This window comes from Felis catus, chromosome C2, assembly GCF_018350175.1.
Source record: "Felis catus isolate Fca126 chromosome C2, F.catus_Fca126_mat1.0, whole genome shotgun sequence".
NCBI lineage: Eukaryota > Metazoa > Chordata > Mammalia > Carnivora > Felidae > Felis > Felis catus.
Window position 1 is genome coordinate 125093274 of NC_058376.1, and position 18392 is coordinate 125111665.

At 40.7% G+C, this 18392-nt stretch overlaps 1 long non-coding RNA gene across 2 annotated transcripts in view; it reads left to right on the top strand.

Annotated features, from left to right (window-relative positions):
* The window catches only part of LOC123380119, a 29397-nt gene extending 13744 nt beyond the window's left edge, over positions 1–15653 (top strand). The window contains exons 3-5 of one of the 2 annotated variants that reach the window (XR_006585471.1): positions 13609–13784; positions 15099–15264; positions 15450–15653. This is a non-coding gene — a long non-coding RNA (uncharacterized LOC123380119). The remainder of the gene's footprint in view (positions 1–13608; positions 13785–15098; positions 15265–15449) is intronic. The other variant, XR_006585473.1, reaches the window with a different exon arrangement.
* Positions 15654–18392: the final 2739 nt, after the last annotated feature.

Genomic DNA, 18392 nt, shown 5'->3' on the forward strand with positions numbered 1-18392 from the left:
CTTGCATTAGAACTTTATCCCAGGAGTACTGGAGAGTCACTGAAGGTTTTCAATAGGGGGCTACCTTCTGGATTCAGTGAGGAGAAGTGCAGGGCTAGATAGCCCAGAGACCAGGCACATGGGAACCTGGTAGAGGAAGACTCTTAAAGACCTAACTGACCCTTTTCAGAAAGCTCTTCTGAAAGTTAGTGCTTGGGGCACCTGGGTGGCTCAGTCAGTTAAGCATCTGACTTCAGCTCAGGTCATGATCTCACAGTTCATGAGTTTGAGACCCATGTCAGGCTCTCTGCTGTCAGTGCAAAGCTCACTTTGGATCTTCTGTCTCTCTCTCTCTCTCTCTGTCCCTTCCCTACTCACACTCTCTTTAGTTAAAAATATAAATAAACATAAAAGAAAAAGCTAGTGCTTGTCTTCCTAAGATTTAGGGGAGGTTCTCTGAGAGCCAGTGCACAGTGCTGGAGACTTTGGAGCAGGTCTGAGGCCAAGGCAGGGCTCAGAGAAGGGTTTAAGGAGCTGCTCAGAGCCACCAGGAGGCTCCATATATTGACTTAGGACAAACCAACACAGAGCCTCAGGCCAGGCACTCTCTTTTTAAGTGTCTTTATAAACCACACTGCTCTCCTTGAGCTCCTGGTTCCATTCAGGAGGAGAGGCTCCTGACACTGACAGACGTACTAGGCCCAGATTCAGAACCTTGTGCTGATTTGGAGCCAGGATAGGTATTGCCTCCCAGCCACATTCCTGCATCCTGCTGGGTAGATTCAACAGCTAGTCTTGTCCCAGTCACCTCCCCTGCAATTTTTTTTTTTTTTGCTTGTTATTACCAAAGAGTTACTGACTAATTTTCTTGTTCACTTCTGTTCATTTCTCTGAAAGGAGTGGTCCTTTGTCTGAAATGGCTAGACTGACTTGTTCTTTTGTCACTTATTTAATATTTATTGAGCATGTGTTGGTAAATCCACATGCAAGAGTTTTGGGGGAGTATCAAATGAATCTGATACAAATCTTGACTTCAAGAAACTTGCAGCCACTTATGAGAAATAAGACATGTTGACTCAGCATGTATTTATTAAGAACCTATCATATGTCAGGTTCTACACTGATTTCCTGAGACACAGCAATGGATGGCCACTCTTGCTTGTATAGCTCACATGAAAACACAAAAGTATACACTGCATGCTGAATATGTTATTTTTAAAAGTCAGCACCTTGGTTTCTTAAAAGAAGAGAGGAAGCTGTTCTTGTCAGGAAAACACATTGATAAGTGTGGAGTGTGGAAGTTGGGCCTCTACGGCCTTGGCCACCAGATGCTAGGGCTTTTGAGGAAGGAGCAGCTACCCAACGTGACCGTGGGGAGGAGCTCAGATGCCAGTCTTCCTGGTACCATGAGCTAACGGGTGGTGAGAGAGGAGGGCAGGGATTCTCATTTCAGGTTGGGGGTCACAAAAGGCATTACAGTGGAAACAACACCTGAATGTTAGTTAGCTGGGCCAGCTCTTAGGAGAATACCCCAGGCAAAGGGAATAATATGTCTAGGACTAGAGGCCAGGCTAAGTGAGATGCAAAGCGTTGCTATATGATGAAATCCCATAGGATAATGAAAAACCAGTCTCTAAATCTGCATGTGTCAACATGGGGAGATCTTGAAAAATAATGCTGCGTTAGAAAGGCATATAGATATGTAGATGTAGATCTAAATCTAGAAGAAAAACACAACAAACTCATCAGAGTGATTACCTCTGGGGAGAGGAGAAGGGATTGAGGATGGGGGTGAAGAGGTCTTACACTTTCTCTGTAAGTGTTCCAGTTTCTTACAAGGGGAATATATTCATGTATTATTTCAGGAATTAGAAATCTATTATACAAGGTGAAAACTGGTCAGTGCTATAGACAGATAGAGATCGGGTCTATGGGACAGAAAGGGTGGGAGAGAGCACTTCCAGCTGGGAGGAAACTGTGAGGGAGGCAGCCCCTTGTTGAAGAATGGGCCAGATCTGGCCTTGCAGAGATGGAGTAGATGCAGAAATAGGAAAGTGCACAGTGGATAAGGGGAAGAGTCATAGTTTACTTGAAATGAGCATGTGGCAGGGAAGATTGGGGGTGAGGGAAAAAAGATGGGTCAGGACCTAGTCATTGGGGGCCAGGTTGAACGTTTTGGAGGCTTTGGAGCAAAAGAAGCACTCAGCAGGGCGGGCAGCTACAGGCAATGCAGGAGGTGGGGGTCAAGTCAGGAGGCTATGACAGTGGCCCATAGGTCAGAGGTTAGGGACAGAATGGGATAGGGGTGTAAGGCCCCGTGAGTGAAGAATGCCAGGGCATGTCTGCAGATCACACAATTCAAACCTAAAACCCCTACCCAGCTTCTTAGAAAGGTTCTTATCTCTAGCCTCAAACACTGTGGGGTAAGGCAGGCTCTGAAGAATGACGTGCTGTTTAAACTGACACTCTCAAGGAAGGCTTTAGTTTCCTTGAAAAATTCTTTATTAATTTAAACACCACAGCTTTCTGCTAACACTAAGAAGAGATTATAATATTCCAGCGGGACTTCCTTTGCTTAACATGAAAATAAACCTGACAGAAGGATTACAAAACTAAACACGGAATATTACAAGAAACACTAATTACCTCCCATTCTTTCTTCTCACTCACTAAAACAACTATTTAGACAAACAAAGAAGTGGAGAGAAGGAGGGAGCTGAACTGAAGGGTGTTTGGCTCCGCTAATCCCTGCTGCTTTGATAAATCTGAAATAGGATCATTTGACATCTGAGAAGTGGGAGGTATCTTTCAAGGAGCACTTTGCATCGGGTTACCTCAGGTAACTCTGATTTACCTTTTGAATGAAACAGGCTTTCAGCTGAACATATAATTTTTCCTCTGTGAAGCAGCCTCGGAACCCTCCCCTCTCCTTTTCTGGCTGGGGTAATTACCCCTCCTCCGGGCTTGAGCCCCCTGCTCTGTTACAACACTGGGGCAGAGGAAGAGGGAAGAAGAAGAAGAAAAGAATGGCTGGTTCCATACCTAACATTTATATTCTGGACCCAGGATTTCAATGTAATAGTTAAATCCCACCCCCTCACCCCACCTTCCATCAGATCCTTCTCTTCAGCAACTTTTCTTTGGAAGGACTCTTGTGAGTGATGTGGGAATTCTTACAAAAACTCATGAAGGCCTGAGAGCACAGCATAAAATGAATGACATGCAACTTCCTAAATAATCAACTTGAGCATGTACACACTCACATCAGTTGTCTACATAAATGCCTACCTTGCTAGGTTCTGTGGTGTGACCCTCCCACCCTTCCTATCACACCTTTCTCTTTCTCTCTCTCTGACAGGTTTGGAGCTTCTGGTTCTACCTTGTCCCAGTTTTGCCTCAACTGCCACCTTGCTCCTGCATCCTGTGCTGTCTGTCTCATCATGATCAATACTGATGAGATGAGTGGATTGGTCTAAGGGCTAATGTAGTAATTGCAGGGGATACTCAACTCCTCTATGAACTTTCTTATCTTATTTAATGTTGCTGCTTGAAATCCTGCAAATCCTGGGAGTATGAGTCTCTTCCAACTCAGCCCCTCCTGTGTGTACCTGAAATGCCTTCTTCTCAGAGCTTTGTGTTAGAGCACCTGGGTTTTTGGGTGGAAAGGGAATAGTTGCCACTCTGAATATCACCTCAAACAGTTGCCCCTCCAAATTTCCATTAAGCCCTTTACTTCATTTTAGTTCTTGGCTGCATTTTCCATTTACCCATCTTGTGTTGGGTGACTTGCTATTTTGTTTGAACATTTTATATTTACTTACTTACCTATTATAAGTGTTTCTCAAATCCGTATCCCTAGATTTAGGCAAACAAATAAAGTAAACTGAAATGTAAAACTAACTGTACGTGTTTAAGCTGTGTTCAAACTGTGTACGTGTTTGGATCACCAAAACTGGATTACTAGCATTCTACTTAGGAATTGAGGACTTGCCAGCTAATAAGACCCCAGGGTAACTTTTTATCCTGTTTGTTTTATTTTTTTATTGGAATTTTTTTGAGGTTCTTTTTTAAAAAATCAATCAATTAATTAATTTTTTAATTTACATCCAAGTTAGCATATAGTGCAACAATGATTTCAGGAGTAGATTCCTTAATGTCCCTTACCTACTTAGCCCATCCACCCTCCCACAACCCCTCCAGCAACCCTCTGTTCTCTATATTTAAGAGTCTCTTATGTTTTGTCCCCCTCCCTGTTTTTACATTATTTTTGCTTCCCTTCCCTTATGTTCATCTGTATTGTATCTTAAAGTCCTCATATGAGTGAAGCCATATGATATTTGTCTTTCTCTGACTGACTAATTTCACTTAGCATAATACCCTCTAGTTCCATCCACGTAGTTGTAAATGGCAAGATTTCATTCTTTTTGATTGCTGAGTAATACTCCATTGAATATATATACCACATCTTCTTTATCCATTCATCCATCGATGGACATTTGGGCTCTTTCCATACTTTGGCTATTGTTGATCGTGCTGCTATAAACATGGGGGTGAATGTGCCTCTTTGAAACAGCATAACTGTATCCCTTGGATAAATGCCTAGTAGTGCAATTTTGGGTCATAGAGTAGTTCTCCTTTTAATTTTTGAGAAATGTCCATAATGTTTTACAGAGTGGCTACACCAGTTTGTATTCCCAGCAACAGTGCAAAAGAGATGCTCTTTCTCTGCATCCTCTCCAACATCTGTTGTTGCCTAAGTTGTTAATGTTAGTCATTCTGACAGGTATGAAGTGTTATCACATTGTGGTTTTGATTTGTATTTTCCTGATGATGTGTGATGTGGAGCATTTTTTCATGTGTTGGTTGCCCATCTGGATGTCTTCTTTGGAGAAGTATCTATTCATGTCTTTTGCCCATTTCTTCACTGGATTCTTTGTTTTTTGGGTGTTGAGTTTGGTTAAGTTCTTTATAGATTTTGGATACTGACCTTTTATCTGATATGTCATTTGCAAATATCTTCTTCCAATCCATCCATTGCCTTTTAGTTTTGCTGATTGTTTCCTTCACTGTGCAGAAGCTTTTCATTTTGATGAGGTCCCAGTAGTTCATTTTTGCTTTTGTTTCCCTTGCCTCCAGAGATGTGCTGAATAAGAAGTTGCGGTGGCCAAAGTAAAAGATGTTTTTGACTGCTTTCTCCCTGAGGATTTGATGGCTTCCTGTCTTACATTTAGGTCTTTCATCCATTTTGAGTTTAGTTTTGTGTATGGTGTAACAAAATGGTCCAGGTTCATATTTCTGCATGTCACTGTCCAGTTTTCCCACCACCATTTACTGAAGAGACTGTCTTTATTCCATTGGATAGTCTTTCCTGCTTTGTGAAAGATTAGTTGGCCATAAGTTTGTGGGTCCATTTATGGGTTCTCTATTCTGTTCCATTGATCTGGGTGTCTGTTTTTGTGCCAGTACCATACTGTCTTGATGATAACAGCTTTGTAATACAGCATGAAGTCCAGAATTGTGATTCCTCCTGCTTTGGTTTTCTTTTTCAAGGTTGCTTTGGCTATTCGGGGTCTTTTGTGGTTCCATGAAAATTTTAGGATTGTTTGTTCTAGCTCTGTGAAGAATGCTGGTGTTATTTTGATAGGAATTGCATTGAATATGTAGATTGCTTTGGGTAGTATTGACATTTTAACAATATCTGTTCTTCCAATCCAGGAGCATGGAATCTTTTTCCATTTTTTTGTGTCTTCTTCGATTTCTTTCATAAGCTTTCTATAGTTTTCAGTGTATAGATTTTTCACCTCTTCAGTTACATTTATTCCTAGGTATTTTATGGGTTCTGGTGCAATTGTAAATAGGATCGATTCCTTGATTTCTCTTTCTGTTGCTTCATTGTTGGTGTATAGGAATGCAGCCGATTTCTGTGCATTGATTTTATATCCTGCAACTTTGCTGAACTAATGGATCAGTTCTAGCAGTTGTTTGGTGGAATCTTTTGGGTTTTCCATATAGAGTATCATGTCATCTGCAAAAGGTGGAAGTTTGACTTCCTGGCCAATTTGGATCCTTTTTATTTCTTTGAATTGTCTAATTCCTGAGGCTACGTCTTCCAGTACTATGTTGAATAACGGTGAGAGTGGACATCCCTGTCTTGTTCCTGACCTTAGGGGGAAAGCTCTCAGTTTTTCCCCGTTGAGGATATTAACATTGGGTCTTTCATATATGGCTTTTATGATCTCGTCATATGCTCCTTCTATCCCTACTTTCTTGAGGGTTTTTATCAAGAAAGGATGTTGTTTTGAGGGGCACCTGGGTGGCTCAGTCAGTTACGTATCCAACTTCGGCTCAGGTCATGATTTCACAGTTCATGAGTTTGAACCCCTCATCGGGCTCTAGGTTGACTCCTCAGAGCCTGGAGCCTACTTCAGATTTTGTGTCTCCCTCTCTCTGCCCCTCCCCTGCTCACACTCTGTCTCTCTGTCTCTGTCTCTCAAAAATAAATAAATGTTAAGAAAGGATGCTGTATTTTGTCAAATGTTTTGTCTGCATCTATTGAGAGGATCATGTGGTTCTTTTCTTTTCTTTTATTGATGTGATGAATCACATTGGTTGTTTTGTGGATATTGAACCAGCCCTGCATCCCAGGTATAAATCGCACTTGGTCACAGTGAATAATTTTTTTTAATGTATTGTTGGATCCAGTTGGCTAATATCTTGTTAAGGATTTTTGCATCCATGTTCATCATGGAAATTGGTCTATGCTTGTCCTTTTTACTGTAGTCTTTGTCTGGTTTTGAAATCAAGTTAATGCTGGCTTCCTAGAAAGAGTTTGGAAGTTTTCTTTCCATTTCTATTTTTTGGAACAGCTTCAAGAGAATAGATGTTAACTCTTCCTTAAATGTTTGGTAGAATTCTCCTGGAAAGCCTTCTGGCCCTGGACTCTTGTTTTTTGGCAGATTTTTGATTACTAATTTGATTTCCTTACTGGTTATGGGTGTGTTCAATTTTTCTATTTCTTCCTGTTTCAGTTTTGGTAGTGTATATGTTTCTAGGAATTTGTCCATGTCTTCCAGATTGCCCATTTTATTAGCATATAATCGCTCATAATATTCTCTTATGATTGTTTTTATTTCTGTTGTGTTGGTTGTGATCTCTCCTCTTTTATTCTTGATTTTATTTATTTGGGTCCTTTCCTTTTTCTTTTTGATCAAACTTGCTAGTGGTTTATCAATTTTGTTAATTCTTTCAAAGAACCAGCTTCTGGTTTCATTGATCTATTCTAATGTTTTTCCCCCACTTTGGTTTCGATAGCATTGATTTTTGCTCTAATCTTTATTATTTCCTGTCTTCTGTTGTTATTGGGTTTTATTTGTTGTTCTTTTTCCAGCTTTTGAAGTGTAAGGTTAGGTTGTGTATCTGAGACATTTCTTCCTTCTTTAGAAAGGCCTGGATTGCTGCATATACTTCCCTCTTGTGACTATGTTTGCTGCATCCCAGAGGTTTTTGGCTATAGTGTAATCATTTTCATTGACTTCCATGTACTTTTTAATTTCCTCTTTAACTTCTTGGTTAGCCCATTCATTCTTTAGTAGGATGTTCTTTAGTCTCCAAGTATTTGTTATCTTTCCACATTTTATCTTCTGGTTGATTTCGAGTTTCGTAGCGTTGTGGTCTGAAAATATGCACAGTATGATCTCTATCTTTTTGTACTTGAGAACTGATCTGTGTCCCAGTATGTGATCTATTCTGGAGAATGTTCCATGTTCACTGGAGAAGAATGTATATTCCTCTGCTCTAGGATGTAATGTTCTGGATATATCTGTTAAGTCCATAAGGTCCAGTGTGTCATTCAAAGCCATTGTTTTTTGACTTTCTGTTTAGACAATCTGTCCATTGTTGTAAGTGGGATGTTGAAGTTCCCTACTATTATGGTATTATTATCAATGAGTTTCTTTATGTTTGTGATTAATTGTTTTATATGTTTGGGTCCTTTCACATTTAGGGCATAAATATTTACAATTGTGTCTTCTTGGTGGATAGACCCCTTGATTATGATACAGTGCCCTTCTTCATCACTTTTTGCAGTTTTTATTTTAAAATCTAGATTGTCTCATATAAGTATGGCTACTCTGGCTTTCTTTTTTCAACCATTAGTGTGATAGATGGTTCTCCATCCCCTTACTTTCAATCTGAAGGTGTCTTTAGGTCTAAAGTGAGTCTCTTGTAAACAGCATATAGATGGATCTTGTTTTCTTATCCATTCTGTTATCCTATGTCTTTTGATTGGAGCTTTTAGTCCATTGACGTTTGGAGTGACTAGTGAAAGATATGAGTTTATTGCTATTATGTTGCTTGTAGAGTTGGAGTTTCTGATGGTGTTTTCTGGTCCTTTCTAGTCTTTGTTGCTTTTGGTCTTTTTTTTCACCCATCTTTTCTCCCCTCACAGAGTCACCCTTAAACTTTCTTGCAGGGCTGGTTTAGTGGTCATGAACTCCTTTAATTTTTGTCTGTCTGGGACACTTTTTATCTCTCCTTCTATTTTGAATGACAGCCTTATTGGATAAAGGATTCTTGCTGCATTTTTTTTTGATTCATCACATTGAATATATCCTGCTACTCCTTTCTGGCATGCCAAATTTCTATGAATAGGTGTACTGCGAATCTGATCTGTCTTCCCTTGTAGGTAAGGACGTTTTTTCCCGTGCTACTTTCATGATTCTTTCCTTGTCTGAGTATTTTGTGAATTTGACTATGATATGCCTTGTTGATGGTTGGTTTTTGTTGAATCTAATGGGAGTCCTTTGTGCTTCCTGGATTTTCATGTCCATGTCTTTCCCCACGTTAGGAAAGTTTTCCACTATGATTTGCTCACCTAAATTTTCTACCTCTTTTTGTCCGTCTTCCTCTTCTGGGACCCCTATGATTCTGATGTTGTTCCTTTTTAATGAGTCACTGATTTATCTAATTCTTAAATCGTGCTTTTTTGCCTTAGTCTACCTCTTTATTTCTGGTTCATTATTCTCTGTAAGTTTGTCCTCTATATCGCTGATTTGCTGCTCTGCCTTATCCATTCTTGCTGCTGTGGCATACATTTGGGATTGCAGCTCAGTTATAGCATTTTTTATTTCATTCTGAGTAGCTTTTTACTTCTTTATCTCTGCAGAAAGGGATTCTAATCTATTTTCAATAGATCGTATTCTTACTATCATGATTTTAAATTCTAGTTCAGACATCTTGCTTGTGTCTGTGTTGATTAAGTCCCTGGCTGTCATTTCTTCCTGCTCTTTCTTTTGGGGTGAATTCCTAAATTTTGTCATTTTGAAGTAAGAAAAGAAATTAATAAGGTAAAAAAAATAAAATTAAAAACAACAACAACAACACACACACACACACATCAAATAAATGATGTTAGATTCTAGGTGTGTTTTGGTTTGGTTGCTGAAAGGAGATTGATAGAATAGAGAAAAAAGGGGGAAAAAAGAAAAAAGAAAAAGAAAAGGAAAACATTTGAATATTTGAAAAAATGAATACAATGAAATAGAATAAAATGAAACGATGGAAGTCAAACAGAATTTGAAAAATTTATAAAAAAGTAAAAACACGCAGTAAAAAAAATTAAAGAAAAATAGAAAATAAAAATAAATTTTTTTCTCTTTCTGTATTCAAGAAAAAGAAAAGAAAAAAATAGAAAATTGAATAGATGGACCAGTGAACAGACTGAAATACGATTGAAATTACATTGTTTTCCCCTAGGAGTCAAACTATGAAGCACTTTATAGTCTGTAAAGGCAGAGAGGTTTGTGGTGTTCCTGAAGAGCAATGTTGGCTCAGTTTGGGCGGGGCTTAGTGTAATGACTCCATTCTCCACTAGATGGCATTGCTTAGCTTACTGGGGTGGATTGTTGTGGTACTTGTAGGTGTGTATGCGCATGCCCCCTGGGGGAGTAAAAATGGCATCACCCAGCTACCAGTCTCTAGTATCAGAACTCTGTTCTCTCTGATCAGCAATTGTGTACCTGTCCTTTGTCTCCGGCTTCAGTACACTCCCTGCTTTTATGCTATCTGTGACCAAGCCATCAGGTTGCCCAGTGGCACCTCCCTCCTGAGTTTTATCTCAGATGGGGCTGTGTTTCCTGACCCCTCACTTCTGAGGGACTGTAGCTTTGACCCACTCAGGTCCTCTACAAGAGGGTCTCACAGGCATTGGCCGTGTGCCAGCCACACCCAGGAATGTTCACGGGACTGTGCTATTGCCGATGCCCAGAGACTGCAGCTGGGTGCCAGCCTGCCCCAGAAAAAGTTCATGCGATCGTGTAGCAGCAGCGTTTCCAGGTTTATGGAAAATCACAACACACATCTGGCACCAGCCTTCACCCCCAATGACCTTGTTCCTGCACTGGCCAGTGTGGTTGTTCTCTGGAGTTTGCTGGGACCTGGTGGCCACACAGCCCCTATCCTTCGAGCTGTCCTTCGAGTCCTTCGAGCAGGGAACCGCCTCTCCCTGTGTGGCCTGAGGATCCCTGAACCTCACTCTGTTCCTGGGGATTCGCCCTTTACACCAGAGCACCACCAAGTATTGAACTGTGGACTTTCAGACTCTGCACTCCCCCTATTTATAGAGTCTTAATGGAATTTAGACTTTCTCCTTTGTCCTTTCTCCCTTTTTAGTTCAGTCCCTGTGACTGTTTCTACTTTTCCACTTTGTCTCCAGCTGCTTTTGGGGGGGTGCTTTTCCTGTACTCTCCTCCCATCTCTGTCCTTTCTCCACAAGCAAAAACAGCTCCCTGCCCTCTGTGGCTTCTCTCTCCCTCAGTTCACCTTTCCATGCCGTGTACCTGCTGAGTTCTGTGGTTCAGGTTGTGCAAATTGTTGTGTTAATCCTCAAACCAGTTTTGTAGGTGTGCAGGATGCTTTAATGTTGATCTGGCTGTATTTCATGGATGCGAGATGCAAAAAAACTTCCATGCTGTTCTGCCTTCTTGGCTCCTCCCTTATTTTAATTTTTTAAAAAATTTCTTGAGAGAAAGAGAGAGAGAGCAAGAACAAGTGAGGGAGGGGCAGAGGAAGTGAGAGAGAGAGAGAGAGAGAGAGAGAGAGAGAGAGAGAGAACTCCAAGAAGATTCTACGCCCAGCAAGGAGTCCAACATGGGGCTTGATTTCACCACTGAGATCCTGATCTGAGCTGAAATCAAGAGTCAGACCCTTAACCAGTTGAGCCACCCAGGTGTCCCTATCCTATTTGTTTTAAACTGAAGATGGGTTTCCATGGGATTCTCAGAGTTCATTTTAAGCCTATTTGGGGGTGAGCATAGTAAGACATATAGGCAGCAAATAAGGATTGAAAGTTCATAAAAAGAGGGAAGCTCCAGAGTGTCCCCAAGCTCTGAGGCCTGGGAAAAGTGGGAGGACTGTCAGTTCCTTGGAGTGACTGCAGGTTTCCTGCTCATGTGTAAAGCTCAGCACTGAGGGAACTTATGAGAGTGAGTGTGTTATGAACTGTGTTTTCCCCAAATTCATAACCTCCAATGTGACTATATTTGGAGATAGGACCTTACAGAGGTACTTGAGGTTAGGTCACACAGGTATGGCCCTGGCCTAATAGGATTAGGGTCCTTGTAAGAAGAGGAGGAGACACCAGGGACATTCATGCACAGAGAAAAGGCCATGTGAGGACACAGCAAGGAGGCAGCCATCTGCAAGGCAAAGGGAGAGGCCTTAGGAGAGATTAAACCTGCTGACATCTTGATCTTGGATTTCCAGTATCCAGAACTGTGAACAAATAAATTTCTCTTTGAGCCACACAGTCTGTGGTGTTTTGTCAGGGCAGCCTGAGCAGACTGAGATGGTGCTGAACACTTCTGTTGTCCAGAGCTGTCCAAAGATTGAATGGCTTGCCTATGGAAATAATGAGCTTTTCATCCCTAAATTTAAGTCAGTATCTGCTTGGTAGAGATTTTGGAGCTGGACTCTGAGCATCAGCCAAGGGATTCTCAACTAGGGCAGTACATTCTCTTCTAGGTGTGTTTGGAAGTGTGGATGAGTGGCTTTGGTTGTTACAGTGACCGGGTAGATAAAACATGTCTAGGTAACCAAGTTTCTTTTAAGATCTACTCTAATAACAGCAAATTCAAAGGTGTGTGACTTTTCTTTTTTAAAAGCACCTTTAAAAAGATATGGTTACTCATGAATGAAAGCACAGAACTACAAATGGAGTCACTCAGAGGCTGTGATACACAATGGCTCCGTATCTGGTCCTGTAAAGGAATGTTCCCAAACTTGATGAAAAAATAATCTCTGCAGTGCTTGGTAAAAAAGCAGATTCCCAGGTCACGTCCCAGACTGCCTGAATCAGGCCCTCCCAGGGAAACCTTGAAAAGCTCTGTGTACGTTTCTGAACCCTGGCTGTGAATGGAATCATACAGGGAGTTCAAAAAAGCCTGATGCCGTGGCCTTGCTCCCAGAGGCTGGTGTAGCTGTCTGGGTTGGAGGGCTGGATTTCTTTCTTTTATAATTTTTTTTAAAGGTTTTTATTTATTTTTGACAGAGAGCGAGACATGAGCTGGGGAGGGGCAGAGAGAGAGGGAGACAGAATCTGAAGCAGGCTCCAGGCTCCGAGCTGTCAGCACAGAGCCTGATGTGGGGCTTGAACTCACAAACCATGAGATCATGACTTGGGCCAAAGTTGGATGCTTAACCGACTCAGCCACCCAGGCACCCCTAGAGTGCTGGATTTCTTAAGGCTCTCTAGGTGATTCTGCTGTGTAGTCAGAGCTGAGAACCATGATTCTAAGTGATTCTTATACTGAATCATAATGGGTAATGTGTATTGAGGAATTAAGTGTTCGTTGATGCTCTGATTGATTGTTAGCACAGGCACTTATGAGCTGCGTGTAGGATTAAGGAGTATATCTTTATTGGAGGATCAGGAATCTTTAGGCCTAAGTTTGACTGGTAATAGGGACCTGATGTCATTTGCACAATTTTACCAGCATTGATTAAAGTGACCAATGCTACATCAAACTTGGGGTAACCTGGGTGGAGGGTGAGAATGAGGGGTTGAGGGGTGATGCTTCCCAGTGGGGAAGAGATTTTTTTTTTTATCACTGACATTGCTTACAATTGCAGGTGCATAGTGATAATAGAAAGTAGGCCAGTGTTTAATCAGCTTTATTATTGCTTTTAAACTCCCCTGGGGCACCTGGTGGCTCATTTGGTTAAGTGTCAGACTCTTGATTTTTGCTCAGGTCATGATCTCAGGGTTGTGAGATTGAGCCCCGAATTAGGCTGGAGCCTACTTGGGATTCTTTCTTTCTCTCTCTCTCTCTGCCCCTCCCCTGCTTGCACTCTCTAAGTAAGTTAGTAAGTAAGTAAGTAAATAAGTAAGTAAGTAAGTAAGTAAATAAATAAATAAATAAGCTTTTTATTTTAGGATAGTTTCAGATGTATAAAAACGTTGGGGAGATAATACAGAAGGGTTCTGTACATCCTGCATTTATTTACTGTATTGTTAACATATCACATGATGTGATAAATTTGTCACAACCAATGAATCAATATTGATAGATTAATTAGAGTTGATATTTTACTCAGGTTTCCTTAGTTTTTACCTAATGTCTTTTTCTGCCCCAGAATCCTATCCAGGATACAACATTATAGATCATATATCATCATGTCTCTGTAGGATCCTGTAGAGTGTGACAGTTTCTGATGCTCTTCTTCTTTTCAATGGCCTTGATGGTTTTGAGGAACACTGGTCTGATATTTTAATTTAAGCAACGATCCCTGAGAGAAGAGAAACAAATGAGGTAAGCCTGATTGTTCCAGGTTACTGTTTAGAGTTTCCAGCACAGGAAGGGGAAACACATAATACAGTAGTCTTCCTGAGTTGAGGAAATAATTCAGAGTTCAGGGAGACCAAATTTGCAGAAAGTCTGAGGACAGAGTACCAGGGAAGGGAAAGTTGCACAAAGAAGAAAGCTAGAGAGAATTCAGGGGATTCCTCTTGCATCTTCAACTGAGTACTGATCAGGGCATGTAAGTGAAGAGACCATTCAAGCCCAGGAGAAGAACCACTGGAAATGAGTAAGCAGAACAATTACTACAGCTTACACAGCTCATATTAATGAATGGCTTTGGTTTCCATGCTAGAGTGGCAAAAGCTCTGAGCACACTGGACACTGAGTGGAGTCCTCTGAAGGGTATTGCTTAAATAGAGGGGTCAAATTGTTCCCAGATTAAGGGTGCATTGGGTCCACTGAAAGAAACTGAAAATCAATCCTTGAAAAAATCAAATTGTTTCCAGGAAATTTAACAGTGTCCCTGAATAAAGACCAGAACTATATAAAGGAATACACAAACATTCCTGTATCTAACAACATAAAAATCACAGTGACATCTCATTAAACATTATCAGGCATGCAAAGAAGCACAAAACTATAATCCATAATAAGTAGAAAAATCAATTTATTAAAAACAGCTCCAGATATGGCACAGATGATAGAATTACTAAACAAAGACATTCAGACAACTATTATTAATATACTCCATGTGTTCAAGAAGGTAGTAGAAAATGTGATGAGGGCAGCTATGAAAGAATTTTTTAAAGACCCAAGTTAAACTCTAGAGATGAAAAATGCAGTGTCTGGGATGCAAAATAGATTATATGGGATTAACAACGAAATAACTCAGGAAAAAAGATTAGTAAACTTTAAGACATAATAGAAAGTATCCAAAATGAAACACAAAGAGAAAAGATTGAAAAAAAGAACAGAGTATTGAGTTGTGGGTCAAAATCAAGTGGCCTGGTATATGTATAATTAGAGTGCAAGGAAAAAAAAGCTGGAGAGGGTATAAAAATAACTGAAGAATTAACAGCTGAAAGATTTTCTAAGTATGATGAAAATTATAAACCTGCAGGTTAATATGTTTACATATGGAGCTAGTTATGATACAAAATGAAGATTCTGAACTCAGGAATAGCCGGATGTACGTTCCCAACCAGTTTTGCAATGCCTTATCTGTGCTGACTTGGTTTACTTAAGCTAAGCTTCAGTTTCCTTATCTGAAAAGTAGAGATTAAAATTGCACCAAAATACTCATTTTTTCATGTTTTTTAATAGAAAAATATTTGCAACAACTTAATGTCTATCTGGAAGGCATGGCTAAGTTAATTATGGTACAGCTATAGCATGGAATATTATGCTGATGATAAAAAGAGGAATGTCTATAAGAATTGGTACGGAAAGGTCTCCAAGAATACTGCTGTGTGAAAAAGCACATCAGAAGGTATGATTCCATTCGGGTATTCGAAAACCTTGTATAGATAGACACATACTTGTGTCCAGATACGCACAAATGGCACCGGAGGGATGCTCGCCAAATTGCCTCTGAGAGAGAGTGAGGTATGAGAGAGGGCCAGTCTCTTCCATGTTTATCTCTGTAAACCTCTGCATTGCTTACATGTTTTACAGTGACTGTGAGATAATTTTTAAAAGAGGGGAAACAGAAGCAACATGGTTGTGGGAGTGTGTCCCATCTACCTGTGCTGAAGGATGGAGGCTGAATGCAAGACTCCAAGATCAGGTGGACTGGTGACAGTGTGAATTCAAGGAAATCATTCCCCTGCTGAAAATCCTTCTGTGACTCCCTGGTACCTGGGAAATAAAATCCAAGCTCCTGAGCAGGGCTCATAGGAGCCCATCTAATCAGGCCCTGCCTCATTTTTCTGGGTTTATTTCCTGGAGTTGAGCACACTGGAGAGCTCTTTCCCCCTCTTGCACACTGGCCAACTTTTGGTCATTCTTCTGTACTTGTATTATTTAGTACACCACCTCTTTGCTTTCTCTCTCCCTGCCCCTAACCATTTGCTCCTATGCTATCTCTCACCTATACATACCTGCAGGTTGGAATTTATTCAGTGTAGTGCTGCTGTGTAATCACATGTGCATTTAGACAAAGGGGACTGATAATATTCAGTTTTGAGATCTCAGTGCCTAGTGCAGGGCCTGGTCTATAGTAGGTGCTGAATGAGTGGTGAATGAATGACTGAATGAATGAACAGAGATTTATTTATATCTATTAGTAATAGCATTTATCAGGTAAGTCTTATATTGGAAGTATGGACTGATAACTTTTTAAATTGCTTTAATGATTTCATCTCTGAGAATAAAGAAAGCAACAAGGAGAAATTTTGGTCTGGATATAAGTCTGATGTGAAAGTTGTATTAATTTTCTTGGACTACCATAACTAAGTATCGCAGACTATGGGGCTTAAATAATAGAAATTTATTTTATCACATTTCTAATGACTAGAAATCCAAGACCAAGGTGTCAGCAGGTTTTCTTTCTTGTGAGGCTTCTCTCCTTGCCTTGCAGATGGCCACCTTCTTGCTGTGTCCTCGGATGGTCTTTCCTCTGTGCATGTACACCCTGTGTCTTTTTCCTGTTCTTATAAGGACATCAGTCATACTGGATTAGAGACAACACTAACAGCCTCATTTTAACTCAATCACTTCTTTAAAGGCCCTCTCTCCAAATAAAGTCATATTCTGAGGTACTGGGGCCTAAGACTCTAACATATGAATTTCAGAGGAACACACCTCAGCCCATAACAGAATTGCTCAAAACTTCAGAAGGAAATAGCCATTGTATTTTGGAGTTGGTGACATTAATAGACAGTATCATAGGTGTTAAATGTGTAAACCTGTAAGAAGACAGATTTAAGACAAAGACCATTCAAATAAAATCACACAGCTAGAAACTCTACCCAGGCAGATACTGTGCAACAGTTTTATAGGCATGCAATATGAAGTAGTGAGACCATCATCATCGTATGTATTCCAGAAGAAGGATCTCTACATTGGGTAGGAATCATGCCAGATGACCTCTCAAGCTCTTTCCAGTTCTCCGTCTTTTAATTCTATGTTACTCAGATGCCAGATTGCAAGATGGGGAGATAAGATGAAATTCAAATCCAATCTTTTCTAAATGAAATGGGAGGTGAAAAAGGAGCCCTCTGAAAACCAAAAGTGAGGGTGGGAGAAACTGACGGGGACCGCCCACCCAGGGGGTGAAAATACAGGCAGCCAGGGGTGAGGTGGGCTTGCTTTGACTCTTGGCATGCCCCTGGAAATACCACTAGCTCCTGTGGTCTTACTTAAGAAAGAAGGTTTGTTGCATATTTTTGATGTCTTTGCTCTGGTGCCAGTGAGGATTGAGCCCTCACAGAGATCTTCTATTGCTTCTGCATTGCCTGGTTAGTACAGTCCTTGGAGGCATGCGCCTTCTGACTATCTGAAGAGGTACACTCTTGCTTTTCCTATTCAGAGCCATAATGCGAATTGGGATGAAGTATCTGATGCCCATCGCACTTAATCTGTGTTAAGAATCTGTACTTTGAAAGGAATATTGGAGCTGTTGGGAGACAGTCTGCAGGAAACAGGGCTGCTTTCTTATGCAATCCATACTGATTCCCCACCCCACTTTCTTTTTTTTTTTTTATTGAACTGGTTACTCAGTCATACTAAACATGGAATAAAGTGAAATATATAAATATATAAAACTCAGAGTGCACGGAGTCTTTTCACTGTCAAGCTGGCTCAGATGTTCTCAAAGTTTATCAGAGAGCTTGGTTGCCCTGGTGAAAATAGCATTGTGCAGTGAAACAGAAAATAAGATGTCATGGCAAACTAAACATCTTCACTTTCTGGACAAATATCTGAGTTGACTGGACCATAGAGAGAAGCCGAGGAATGACCACAGTGGGGACGCCCAGCTTCCCTGCCCCATGCTTTGGGCCTCCCTGAGGTTCAGGTGAGCACCGACACCTGGCTCCTGCTAAAAGTTCTGGCAACTTCTGACCAGCTCAAGTCTATATTCAGGCGGCTCTTTTGTTTGTTGTGAAAGTGAAGATGTTTAGTTTGCCGTGACATCTTATTTTCTGTTCTACTGCACAGTGTTATTTTAACCAAGGCACCTCCCTGCCTCCCTGATAAACTCCCTGGGACTTGATATCTGTAAATGACTCCCATTAAAATGAATGGGTATTAAAATCATTGTGTGTGTGTGTGTGTGTGTGTGTGTGTGTGTGTGTGTGTAGAAAGGAGAGGGTGAAAAGTCTAGGGAAGGGAAGGGAAGGGAAGGGAAGGGAAAAGTCAGGTACATCTACATTCACTTATTAGCTTGTTATTTAATCTGTGTGCAACCCCCATCTAAAAGTGGGGATAACAATGCTACTGACCTCAAGGGGGCTTTTATGAGGATCAAATAAAATACTTGGATCATACCAAGCACCCCCTAAATAGAATCAAATGAGTACTGGCACAATTAAGCACTCCTTGCATGTTAACTGTATTTTATTATTTACAAAAATGTAAGGAGGACAAGTAGGACAAAAGAGCAAATTTTTAAAACTA